This window comes from Malaclemys terrapin, chromosome 1 (genome assembly GCF_027887155.1).
Source record: "Malaclemys terrapin pileata isolate rMalTer1 chromosome 1, rMalTer1.hap1, whole genome shotgun sequence".
Taxonomy (NCBI): domain Eukaryota; kingdom Metazoa; phylum Chordata; order Testudines; family Emydidae; genus Malaclemys; species Malaclemys terrapin.
The window spans coordinates 219809093-219821576 of record NC_071505.1 but is presented as its reverse complement, the minus strand read 5'-3'; the positions used below and the strand labels follow the sequence as shown (position 1 = coordinate 219821576).

Genomic DNA, 12484 nt, shown 5'->3' with positions numbered 1-12484 from the left:
ATTTTCTGCCTATTAACCCATAGCAGCCATGTTCACACTTCAAAACGGACAGTGAATAGAAACCACTATAAAAACCAATGTAATAAACTGTTTCAGGTAGTAGAGTTTTTACCTCTGTGGGCAGGGAAAGAAGACTGGAAGATTTCCTAATGGCTCTCTCTCTTCTCTAATTTCTGTGATTCTTTGAATTTTCTAGAGGCCAAATTTCTGATCTTGTTTCTGAGAGTCAGCATTGTTTTGGGTAAACTGATATTCTCATTTATGGCCATATACTTTATTTATGGCTTCCCTTCAGGTTTGGTTAGGTACTACTACTTTGGTCAAGCAATATGACCTCCCCAAAATAGAGCAGTGACGTGATTGCAATATAACATTTAAACTTGTGAGGAAAAGCAGGATTTTATTGAAGGATGGGTGTTGCATGTTCAGCATGCAGGATGACAGCAGGTCTTGTGCGCTCTCGTTTCCCAAATTGCACTGTTGTATTAAATAACCTTGTACTATCACTTGCCATATATGTTAGGATTATTTTCTGGTTTCTGTGGTGTGAAAAACCCTTTATGATAACTCCTGCCATGCCTGACTGAAGTTAGCGTGCTACATGAATTCTGTCAAAATAAGGTCTGAGTCACTAGTTAGCAATAAGCTACACAGTAGAAACTATGACCCTGCAACTGTGGTTGTTAGTAAGGACTCTAAAAAGCATGACATATGAGGTAGTGAGTGCTGAAGGAAAACTTTAATGGGAATGCTTCTTTAATTCTGTTTGTAAAAGGGACTGCAAGGAGCATTTGGATTTGAATTTATAAGCTTCCAGTTATGTGATACATTTTGTTTGTTTCTGTCTTTTCATACAGAAGGAGAAAAAAATCAATGCCACGGTTTTACCCATATTACATCATTTGGGCTGAATCTCACAAATGTCTCCATTAGTTTCTTTCCTTTTATAAAGAAGCTAAAAAAGCCAATCAATAGACTTGACTTGAAAGCTTCTATTTTGAGTTTTTGTTCACTTTAGAACAAGTAGTTTTGCAGATTAATTCTGTTGTGGGGGATGGATATAGAAAATGTTGTGCTCCCAGATTATGGGCTGCTGCATCATTTGGGATTGTTAGTGGATAGTTACAAATGTTACAACGTTGTATTAATATTTCATGCAAAAAAGCCTACAAAATAAAATGTATCATTTACATTTTCAGCTTTAATGGGTGACCGCAAACCTGCAATCACTCATTAATGTTCATGGACCATTTAGACTATTTCCCAGTGGAACTAAATAATAGATAAAACTATCCAACAAGAATTATGGATTTGTAGCATCTGCTTTGTGTTATGATGGTATTGCAATTTTAACCTGAATGTTTTGAAAGCTTCTTATGTATAATAGAGGGGGCAAACTGTGTGTTTTCTCCATCAAGTTAAAATTACAAATAGGATTTCCTAGAACTTTACCAAGATGGAAAAAAGAATGTTTGTTTCTACTTGATATATTTGGTGGAATATACATTATTATCTAACATTTTAACTGGAATCGGGCAAAACTTATTCACTGATATGAATAATGCTAACACCAATCTGGAGCCTTAGGAAACATTAGAGATAACAATTGAATTAATATGGAAGGGTTTAACCTAGAATGAAGCCACCTGCATCCTGAGACCTATATTAGTTCCACTATTCTTCCTGTATGTGTGCCACTTTTTAAAAAAACCCATGTACAATTTCAGTGCCCTCAATTTCACAGTTTACATGAAACGGAACTTCTCCACACTAGATTTTATAAAACTATTCTAAAGTGTAACCAGAATTACAGTTGCTCTGTCAGTATCCCCAACAGTAATGTATTATTTAGCATGTTCACGCTCCACAGTACATAGTAGAGCAGCTCTTTTTTTCTGTGCCAACTGTTAAGATAGGAATAACATTATTGAATATCTTTAGATTTAAAAAATAATAATTTGGATTATTTGTAATCACTTTGCTTTTATAGGAGAAGGAAGTGCTGTTCCAAAGGTTGAATCTCAAATTGACCTACTTTTTTTAGATTTCCTTGCACCTCTCCCCCCCGCCCCATTTTTCTAGTGCAGATTAGATAAGGGACTAATTTCCTGAAAGATTAGGCCAGTTGACAAGTACTCCCTTGAGAAACTGATGAAAACACATGTAATCCGAAGCTTGGCTGCCTCTCATAGTAATACCTTCCAGTCTTGCGTCTAGCTGGGAAAGTAATAATTTGGTCCATTGAGTAATAGTCAATAGTTACATTTTCATATATTCTTATCTTTGAGGAATCTGTGAGATAGTCTTAACATGCATTTATCTCCTTTCCTTTGTCTTCTTTCACATTTCAGGTCCATGCTACACCCATGCTGGGTGTATGCAATTGAGTTCTTGAAGGCTCGTTATATAGTTTCTGCTTGTCTCTTTTCTTTCGAGTTACATCTTTGCTGAATAGCTATTTTTATGCACCCAAAATGAATTAATGTATATGTGAGTACGGTATGGAGGCATTAAAAAGAGATTTTCAGTTTTCTTCAAAGGACTGAAGAAAATAAGACACTCCATCAATTATCAAACTTCTTGGCATCTAATCTCATCTTGAGCATGGAGCATTTACAGTGCAGCTCTCGTTAGTGTTTAATGGGAGACGTGTTACTCCCTCTGAGCAATAAAACCAGTTTGTTTGGGTAGTAAAATTGCTGAATAGTTTTCTGAAGCCGTTTTCTAAATGTTGTGGAATGAAGAGTATTTTAAATGTTTCACTTAGACTAGTTTAGGTATGAGAATTGGAAACTACTCCTTTATTTAAACATACATACAGAATTGAAATGTACAGGTATATTGATGTCTCTCTCAGGATTGAAATACTCTGGTTTCCAGAACAGTTTGAGTAGAAGATGCTTTAAGTTTCCTTTTCAGATTTGTCTAACTCTGGTCTAGTGGTTCCATCACTAATACTGAGATAGTAGATCAGGCCCCATGTCACCAAAATCCTTGGAGTTTCTGCTGACGTTGCCAATTAGTGTCAATCATAGTGGTGACTTACGGAATGTGGACATGATTTATTTGAGAACTCTGCTGACACCACCAACTCATTTCACATAGCCAAAGAATCTCTGCTAGATAGCAGCTATTTGTATCATACCAACCTGGGTTGGATTCCACTCACAGGCAAAGGGATATTGTAAAAGTCTCAATATCCATGGCTAGTCCCTTGAGACATCCAGTCCCTTACCTTGACAGCATTTTTTAAAATATAGAACATCCTAAAAGACATTGTTGTGTGTTGGAAGTTAGATCAGCAATCTCAGCTACATTGGTTGGCAGTATTCCCTTCTGTAAAGCTGGATGTCTTAGAGTTCAAGGATTTATTTTCTCAACTGACTCATCCTTCATATTAGAAAGACAAAGTGGGGGAGGTAATATCTTTTATTGGACCAACTTCTGTTGGTGAGAGAGACAAGCTTTCAAGCTTCACAGAGCTCTTCATCCTTCATATGTCACATTTAACCCCTGCCCCCCAACATTCTGACTTGCAGTTTAACAATAAATAACACTGGGGTTATCTCCTATTTTATATGGTGTATAATGTATCATATTAGACACAATGGTTCATGCATGGAGTGTATTACAGATTGACAGGAAGTGGTGTATTTGAATTGTTGGTTTGGCTGGGGGGTTAAAAGATAGCTCTGGAGTTTAACGTAAGGGTTTCCAAGTAGGAATGCTATCATAGTACTGTAAGTTAGTTGCTTTTCTTAATTAACTTAGCCATCCCAGTATTGTTTTAAAAGTGAATTATGCAGGTTTTGGAAAAATGAGTGAACTCCACTGATAAATGCAGTGCGCCTCAAATAAAAACGGTAAAAGAGAAGGTAAAATTTTGTAAGTGTGTAAGTCACTGTGGAGCCAAAGCCTCATTCACTTTCAGATAAAAAGTATAATTGTCCCAAACTGTTTGCAGTCTACCTTTAAAATGATGTCTCCTTTAGAAAATAACGTGTGGTTTTGTTTTATGCAAATATTTAATAAATATACTGCTTCAGCTTCAGACATATTTGGTCGTTGTTAGTGTTTGCAGACAAAGCATCCTATGAAGTATTTGATAATGCTAGTTTGAGTGTAATAGTTTCATAGCATTAAGGTTTCAGGTGAATAATTTGGAACAACATAATCCCTTTTACCTTTATGTGTAAAATTACATTTTGCACCTTAACTACAAAACTAAAGTGACACAAACAGCTTTCAGCACTGCCTTTGTTGGGTCATAATTGAAAACTGACACCTTTTTATAAATATGAAATAGGAATATGTAACAGTAGGAACTGGATGCTCATTTTGCAGGACGGACCTTTACCCATGTAGTCAGCCTTATATAGTGTTCGTTGCTTAATATTCTGAAATATAAACTCTTAAGATACTGCTGTTAAACGATTCACAGAATCCAATCTCTCTCTCTGTCTCTCTCATTGTATGCTGTCACCCATCGCCATACTATCTGAGCAGCTCCCATGTAAAATCAAAATCAATAGCAATAGTATAGTTCATGGAACTTCTCCCTTTTTGGGTCAGCATTTTTGTTTTTAATCTTTTCTATTTTACTAATGTACATTTTTCAGGTTTGTTTTGATTCGGAGGGGTTTATTGCACAGAAGAAAGTATCAGTATTGTAAGTGTCATGCTTCTTGTGGAAAAGTTTTTTCAAAGAGGATAGTTTACAGCATTTCCTAGAGATGGTCATATTCTGGATTTGCCTGATCTCTTCTGGAAGTTTGTTCTCTAGCTGGATCCCCTCTACCAAGAATGATTTATCCCCAGATCTTATGTGCTTCTTCCTGGGCCTTGAAATCTGCATTGCCACAGAGGGATACGGCTGTCCAAGTGGTTCATTGATCAAAATGGGGTCTTTAATGTAGCTGGGGCTTGATCCATTGCTTGCTTTGAAAATTAGAACCGATGCCATAAACTGGCATTGAAAGTTAACTGGGAGCCAGTGAAGGTGCATAAGCACAGATCTGATGTGCTTATGGATGTCTAGAATATGGAGAAGGTGGACAGCTACAGTCTGGACCAGCAAGAGCCTGTGCAAATAACTTCACATTCCGCTTGAGAGTCATTTCCAACAATCCAACCTGAAGGTGACAAATCCATAGATCACTGTGGCCAGGCCCTCCCAGGAGGACAAAATTTTGTAGCAAGGTGTAGTGAAAGATATCACTTTTAGATACTGATACTAGCAAATTATCCAAGCTTAGTGAGAAATCAAAGAGGATTCTGAGGCTTCACACCACTTTGATGAATAGGAGTCGTATGCCTTCAGTGGAAGCTAGTTCTTTAAAGCATTTCCCCTTTCTGACCAGTCTCACTTAAATCTTTCCTGGATTCAGCTTTAGCCAGCTGCTCTTCGTCCAAGAACTGATTTCTTGTAGGCATTCTGCCATCATAGTAGTGAGGGTAGTTGTATTGGTTGAGAATGGGGAGTGTCAGTATGTATATATCATTGGCATGGTGTTAGCTCAGGGCCTGTTACTCTCTCTTTCTCAATGGTATTATGTAGATATTGAAAGAGAAGTGTGGATAGGGTCTCTGTGGTACCCCAGAAGTGTGGGTCTTTGGAAAATGGAAGCAGTTTACTCAGTACCACTCCCCAAGGTCTGCTGGAGAAGAATGATTGCAGCCACTATATTGCTGAGCTATCTACTCCTGCTAAATTACATAGGTGGGTTAGCAGTAACTTGTAGCCTATCACATGTTCAAATTTGGCAACTGCTTACTCTTGCAAATAGGATCATAGACAATGAATGGAGTAAAACAGGATGGATGGTGCATACAATCAGATTAATCTATTATAAATTTATCCCTGAGATTTTATTTAGCTCATGCTCTCCTCAGCGGCATTAGTGGCATAATGTATTATTTCCCAAAACTGAAGCCATGCAGTTCAAAAACTTGTCATCACTAGATTGAGGATGCTGTCTATGTTGTGGTAGTCGGCAAGTATTTGCAGTTCTGTTTTCTTAGTTTTACTAATCAAAGAGAGCTTAGTAAACAGTAAAAGTCTTGAAGGGTGGAAGTCAGAGAGGACTGCTGGGAAGAATCAGAGCTGAAAATAGAAAACTTTTTTTTTTAAATTTCCATTAAAAATTAAAATTCGTAGAAAGCATGCTGCATTTTATGAAAGTCTGTAATTGACATTCTAGCAATATACATTCCAACTCTCCCATCTCCCCTTGTTAACATACATGTCAGTACTAACTGTATCAGAAATGCCATTATGAGCACTTCAAACACTTTTTAAAGATGAGTAATACTGAGTGCATCTATGCATAAAATTCAAGTTTATGTAACGGATTGGTTAGTATGTTGTAGCACTTCCCTAAACTTAGAAAGCTAGTAAGGACATTAGGAACATATTTTAAACACTCAGCTGATTGTAAAATGGGATCGTTTTCTGCTAAACAACAAGGTACTAGTCTTTTTATGGTTCCATCTGGCTTACATACACTACCTGTCCTTTCTTAATGGATCAGTTTTGCTATGAAAAAGTTAATGGTTTCAGTGTGTTAGTTCCGACCGAATCCTATGATGCAGAACAGCTTATGAAATCTCCCATCCATTATCTGAACCTGTAAAAGAAAGGGAGAAAAATCTATACATCATGGATTATATTCCGCTTCAGGCAGTCTGTGACTTATTGTATTGTGATTTGGCACCCATATAAAAAATTAAATGCTATTTGGATTCTTGCCATGTGTATGACTTAAAAACTGAAAGTATCAGTAAACCAGGCTATAGAATAGCATTAGATGGGTTATTATTCCAAACATTTTAACAGTCCAACAAGAAACTAGATGTTTTGCAAAAACAGGAGGGAAAAGTAGGGTTACCATACGTCCGGATTTTTCCTGGACATGTCCTGCTTTTTGGACTTCAAATCCCCGTCCGGGGGGAAATGCCAAAAAGCCGGACATGTCCGGGAAAATCGGGACATGCGGGCCGGCGGTGCTGAGCCGGGGGCCGGGGGTGCTGGGCCGGGGGCTGGCAGTGCTCGGCCGGGGGCTGGCCCGGGGCCGGCACCCCAGGGCCCGAGCCGACCCAGGCTGGAGACGCCGGGGGGGCCAGACTGGGCCGCGCCTCCTCCCCCCACTCGCCCCCCCTTACCTGCTTCAGGCTTCCCGCGAACCAAATGTTCGTGGGAAGCAGGGGAGGGGGCGGAGTTGGGGCGGGGACTTTGGGGAAGGGGTGGAGTTGGGGCGGGGGCGGGGCCCATGGAGTGTCCTCTTTCTGGACACTCAAAATATGGTAACCCTAGGGAAAAGGGAACGGGTTTTGGAGTGTAGTGTGATACCCCTCTTCCTCCTGTGGCCTCTGAACACACGTACAATCATTTGAGATAATTATTGGACAAAAAATACCAAGCAATAAATAAGTAAATAACATAAAACCAAAAGGATAAGGACAGTGTTTTACCTGGACATTTATAGAATAGACCACTGGCCGCATGGTATTTTATCTCCAATGTAACTGTAACACAGCTAGTATCCTTTAGTCTCTGGAGGCCAATCAGTGCATCAACCATGGTGGGTGCAAAAATGAGCCCTAACCTCAGTGTGAAGGAGGTAAAGATCTGACTAGGAGAAGACCTTGGGGCACTGTAGTCTTCATACTTCAGTTTTTACTCCCAGTCCAAAAATAAGATCGAAAATGTGCATACACATGGACCCATCCACTGCCTGGAATAGTTCCATAGTGGCCATGAGAACCTTAGACCTTGGGTACACTTGCAAGTTAGAGCGCTTAAATCAGCCCCGGGTGCCCTAACTCCTGAGGTGTCCACACTGGCAAGGCACTTAGAGTGTCTGGACTCTGCAGCCGGAGTGTTCCTGGTAATCCACCTCCACAAGAAGCATAGAGTGCTGGAGCACTGGGGTGTCAGTGTGGATGACGTGTTGCATTACTGGGTTGTGACTGGCCTCTGGAAACATCCCATAATCCCCCGAAGTCAAGTGGTCACTCTCGTCATTGTTTTGAACTCGGCTGCAGGCATGCGGATATCCCCTTCAAAGCTCCGTTTCTGACAGCCGGCATGCTTATCTGCTCCGGGACAAAGCAACCCATTACTGTGGAATGCTCCTGCTGCACAGGCAGGGGTGTGTGTGTGTGTGTGTGTGTGTGTGAGAGAGAGAGGTGGGAGAGTGGGAACTGATGTTGGGGTTTTCCCCTTCCCCCTGCTGCTATCTGAACTTACAAGACAGCATGCTGACACATTCTGTCCCCCAAAACACATGTTCTCTCCCCCCACATACACACAACACGCTCCCTGTCACACTCCACACAACCCCCCACTTGAAAAGCACGTTGCAGCCACTTGCATACTGGGATAGCTATCACAATGCACTGCTCTCTGTGGCATTGCAAAAGCTGCTAATGTGGCCACGCCTCTGCACTTGCAGCTGTCAGTGTAAACACATGGCAGTGCTTTCCCTGCTGTGATCTCCAAGGGCTGGTTTAACTGCCGGCGCTCTATATCTGCAAGTGTAGCCATGCCCCTAGTCAACACACCAGAGCAATCATCTGCAACTAAGGAACAAAAGACTTGCTGTCTCCGGTACCATACTGGACAAAAACCTCTCTTCCTGTCAGATGGGGAGATCTGCAGTGCAGTAGGACTATCCCAGATTTAATTTTATCTAGGGATTCTCATGCTGTGTGGACACGTTCAGACCTGCTTCTGAGCTGAATGTCCTCCTTCATATGAGGATAAATGCAATCAGCACAGCTACACTATTTTCCCAGCCTTCTCTGTGCTCATTCCAAACTGAGTATATTACCAATGAAAGATGAGCCAATAAACTCTGATGAATCATCCAGACAAATCTCAGTAATGCATGCAAAGTCAGGGACCTTATGATTGAATTATGGTTTATGACAACCTCGTTATCCAAAGAACATGCATTAATCAGCATGAACTTTTCTACGGGGTCAGTCGGGTCCCTGTCAGCCAGTGTTCTATGTTCCACAGATGGAACCCCAGAGAGGACCAGAATAAATGTTGATCGCTGGTCTACATCTGGAAAAAGTCTTTTGACCTTCACTTACCATGCCCACTACAAACTTTGGAGAATCAGTCCTCTCTCCCCTTCAGACACAGTCTCTATTCCCCTGTTCCTCTAGATTCCTACTCTAATGCTTGTTGTCCTCTTAGCCACCAGGTGGTAGCCATTAAAGGGACAGAACTGAGTTAACCAGTAAGGACTTCCAAGTAAGTAAGGTCCATCTGACAGACAAAAGATTCTAGAAAGCAATGCATTACGAGCAAAGATGGAAGCATACAATCAAGAATCCTTTTAAACAACCTCAGACAGAATTTCCAACTTTCAAATCGATGGTCACCATCCTACCACAGAACTGCTGCCCTTCACCAGAGTAGGACACTTGCGTTTGGAGGTCTGGGGTAGATGGATTCTGTGGGCATCTAGCCCTTCTGCTACTGAGGTTAGTCAAGTGAACCAGAGGCTATAGAGGAAACAAAGTAAAACACACAGGGATGCATCTCTTCCACAGAGCTGGATATCTAGTATCCCTTAAGAACATCCCTCACAGTCTACACCCATCCAGCCATCAAACACAGTCCATAATTACAAAATTAAGCATTGACAAGGGCCTCTGTTCCTATTGTGGGAAGACGTGATTAATAAATACTGTAAATAAAACCTCAGCCCTGTCTTTCACTATGGATGTGAAATGCCATGGTGGGACTTGGCTGTGACAGAGTGACCACAGCTAAAGATCCCCCAACCTACCTTTTTAATATCTCACAGTACTGTCAGCTGAAGACTGAACTCAAACATTTACTACTACTTTAAATAGCACAGCTCTAATCCTTTGCCTCTCCCACTGTTGCCACAGCAAGGTTTTATTCGCTTCTTTTCCTTTGCTTGGAATAGATAAAAAAAAGAATGATGTGGGCAGTTCAAACAGAATGTAGTGTACCCCCCATATGATCTCATCCAAGTAAGGACAATTAAGTTGGTTTTTACTCACACTGCTGGATGAACACACAGGATTTTTTGAGCAACAGGATTTTTCAGGAACATATTTGTGAACTCAACTGAAGGTTAATATAAATGTGTGGGATGCTCTAAAGGTATCATTACAGGAATCACTGGAATGTGTCACAAGTATTTCAGGGATCAGAATAGAGGAGTATAAAATGAAATCGAGCAGTTCTATTCTGATCCCCAAATCTCAGCATAAGAAAATGCATAATTCAAATGATAACATCAGGGAACTGCATAAATGTACAGTATTATAAAGATCTTAAATATTAAAATAAAAAACCTAAATAAATGAAGTACATTTACTGACCTTTTCAGTTCCTCTTTCCTCTTAGTCTAAATTCAACTCCAAGAAAACAGAATCTTATGAAATTATACCATTTTCTTTTTTCTCATTCAAACACGAGCCACTTTCTATGCAAAATGATAGATTTATTTGGTAGGGCATTTTGCCCATTACATTGTTCATTATTTACAATAGAAAGGGGACAAATAAACTATAGACAAAGAATGGGGGGAAAAAAGCCTTTTACCTGAGACAGCTTGGAATGTATTTGAGCTCTTAAGGATTTCATAAAAAAATAATTTCCTGAAATGTGAATTGTTGTAACTCCATCCCTAGCAAAAAATGAACATCTAATGGTATTAGTTACTATGGAGTTAAGTCTATTGCTATTGTTTGAATTTAGTGATGCTTCAAAGAATGAGTATAGAAAGGTGTATCATGCTTTAATTTTGTTTCTTTTTCATTTCATGAAAATACCTACATTAGCTGCAGATGACAAGTCCCTTTTGGGAAGCAATTCTTTACTGTAACTTTACTGTTTTCTCTGTACCACGTTGGTGAAAGAAGCCATCTCATTTTGAGTGCACAGTAGAAGAGAGACAGTCTGTAGGCTCTGGTTGAACCTACTTTACCTTGCAAGGTTAAGGAATATATCTGGCTAACTGTCATGGTAGAGCTATAGAGAGACAAGGTGGGTGAGATATATCTTTTATTGGATCAACTTCTGTTGGTGAGAGAGACAAGCTTTTGAGCCATACAGAGCTCTTCTTCAGGTATTGTAGAGAGATGGCAGTGATAATGAACCTAATGGTGCCTCTGAATGATATGCGTACCAAAAGCAGAGGCAGAGAAAACTGGGAGCTCTCTGAGCTCTGGTCAAGTGTAGTATTGAATCGTTTGTACCGTCTTTATTTTTAAATATTCTCTAATAAAATTTAAATCTGTTCTTATCAGTTTAGTATCTGATATGTCCTTTATTTGAGGACTGTATATTAAATTGATTTTTGGAACAGGGGGATGGAATAGGAGCTTGCTCTGTCCACCCCATGCATTGACCCGGTATTGCAGTGTCTCCAGGAACGGTGCATCTCCTCTTGGGGAGAATAAAAAAAAAAAAAAAATAAGAGTACAGCATCATAGACCTGATCAAAAAAATTCAGATTTTGAAGTCATTTTCATTTCAAAATTATTTTTTGTTTTTGTTTTTTGAAACTTTTCAAAAAAAATGTGGAATTGGAATTTTGAAACTTCTGTGTTTTATTTTTCCCCTAACTCTCTTTCATACTGAATGCAATTGAATAAATAATGCTAGGGTTTTCTTCGCATTTTCATTTTTTTCTTTGGCCACTGTCTGACTTTTCAAAGTTCTTCAATTATTGAAAAGTTACCAAATGGCCAAAGGAAAAATGGAAAAAGTGTGTTGGGTAGGGAGAACTTTATTCTATTGCAGTTAGTGACAAAAAGAAAAAAGAAGTGAGAGGATTCTGAAAATATAAATATCAAAATTTTCAGTGGAAAAAATGGAACATTTAAAAAACTGGAAGCTTTTTGCAAAAGCTTTTGCTTTTTAAAAAGACCATTTTCTGTTGGAAAAAGTTCAAATAGTCTCTTTTGACCAGTTCTGAATATTAAGTTGTGCTCTTATCTAATTGCTTTTTGAGCTTCTTATTTATAGTAATGATATCTGTTTTATATTTTGAAAAAGAAATGTTTCTATAATCTACTTTCTAAAAATTCAACGAATTCCCAGTCATTTAAATAATGTAGGCCAATTTCTGCCATTTGATGCTTGTATGCTGCTCCCAATTATTTGAGTTCTATAGAGTGTGTGTGTGTATGTGTGTATATATATATATATATATAAAAATAAGAGAATGTAATGAAGAAGCCATTACGTTTCCCTTTGGTAAATATAAATGGGCTGATAGAACAAGTCTTATTTATTTGTGTGTATAACCTTACAAGCCAAACAAAGAGGATATCACAAAATGCTTATAAAATATGCCAAATTATACACCTTAATGATTACTTATGCTTTCAAATTAACATGTGGATCTTAAGAAGAGTAAACATGGAAATATATAATGTAGATTTGGCTAATCTCTGCATCAGATTTGCATTCCATTTCCAGATGTTTACA

General features: G+C 39.1%; 1 protein-coding gene and 1 non-coding gene across 4 annotated transcripts in view; both read left to right on the top strand.

Moving 5' to 3' along the window:
- Positions 1-12484, top strand: part of FRMPD4 (FERM and PDZ domain containing 4) — a 453075-nt gene that overhangs the window by 206557 nt on the left and 234034 nt on the right. The gene's annotated exons all lie outside the window — the stretch shown is intronic.
- On the top strand, positions 11253-11437 carry LOC128830703 (U2 spliceosomal RNA). The gene has a single exon (XR_008443659.1). It is a non-coding gene; the product is annotated as a U2 spliceosomal RNA (small nuclear RNA).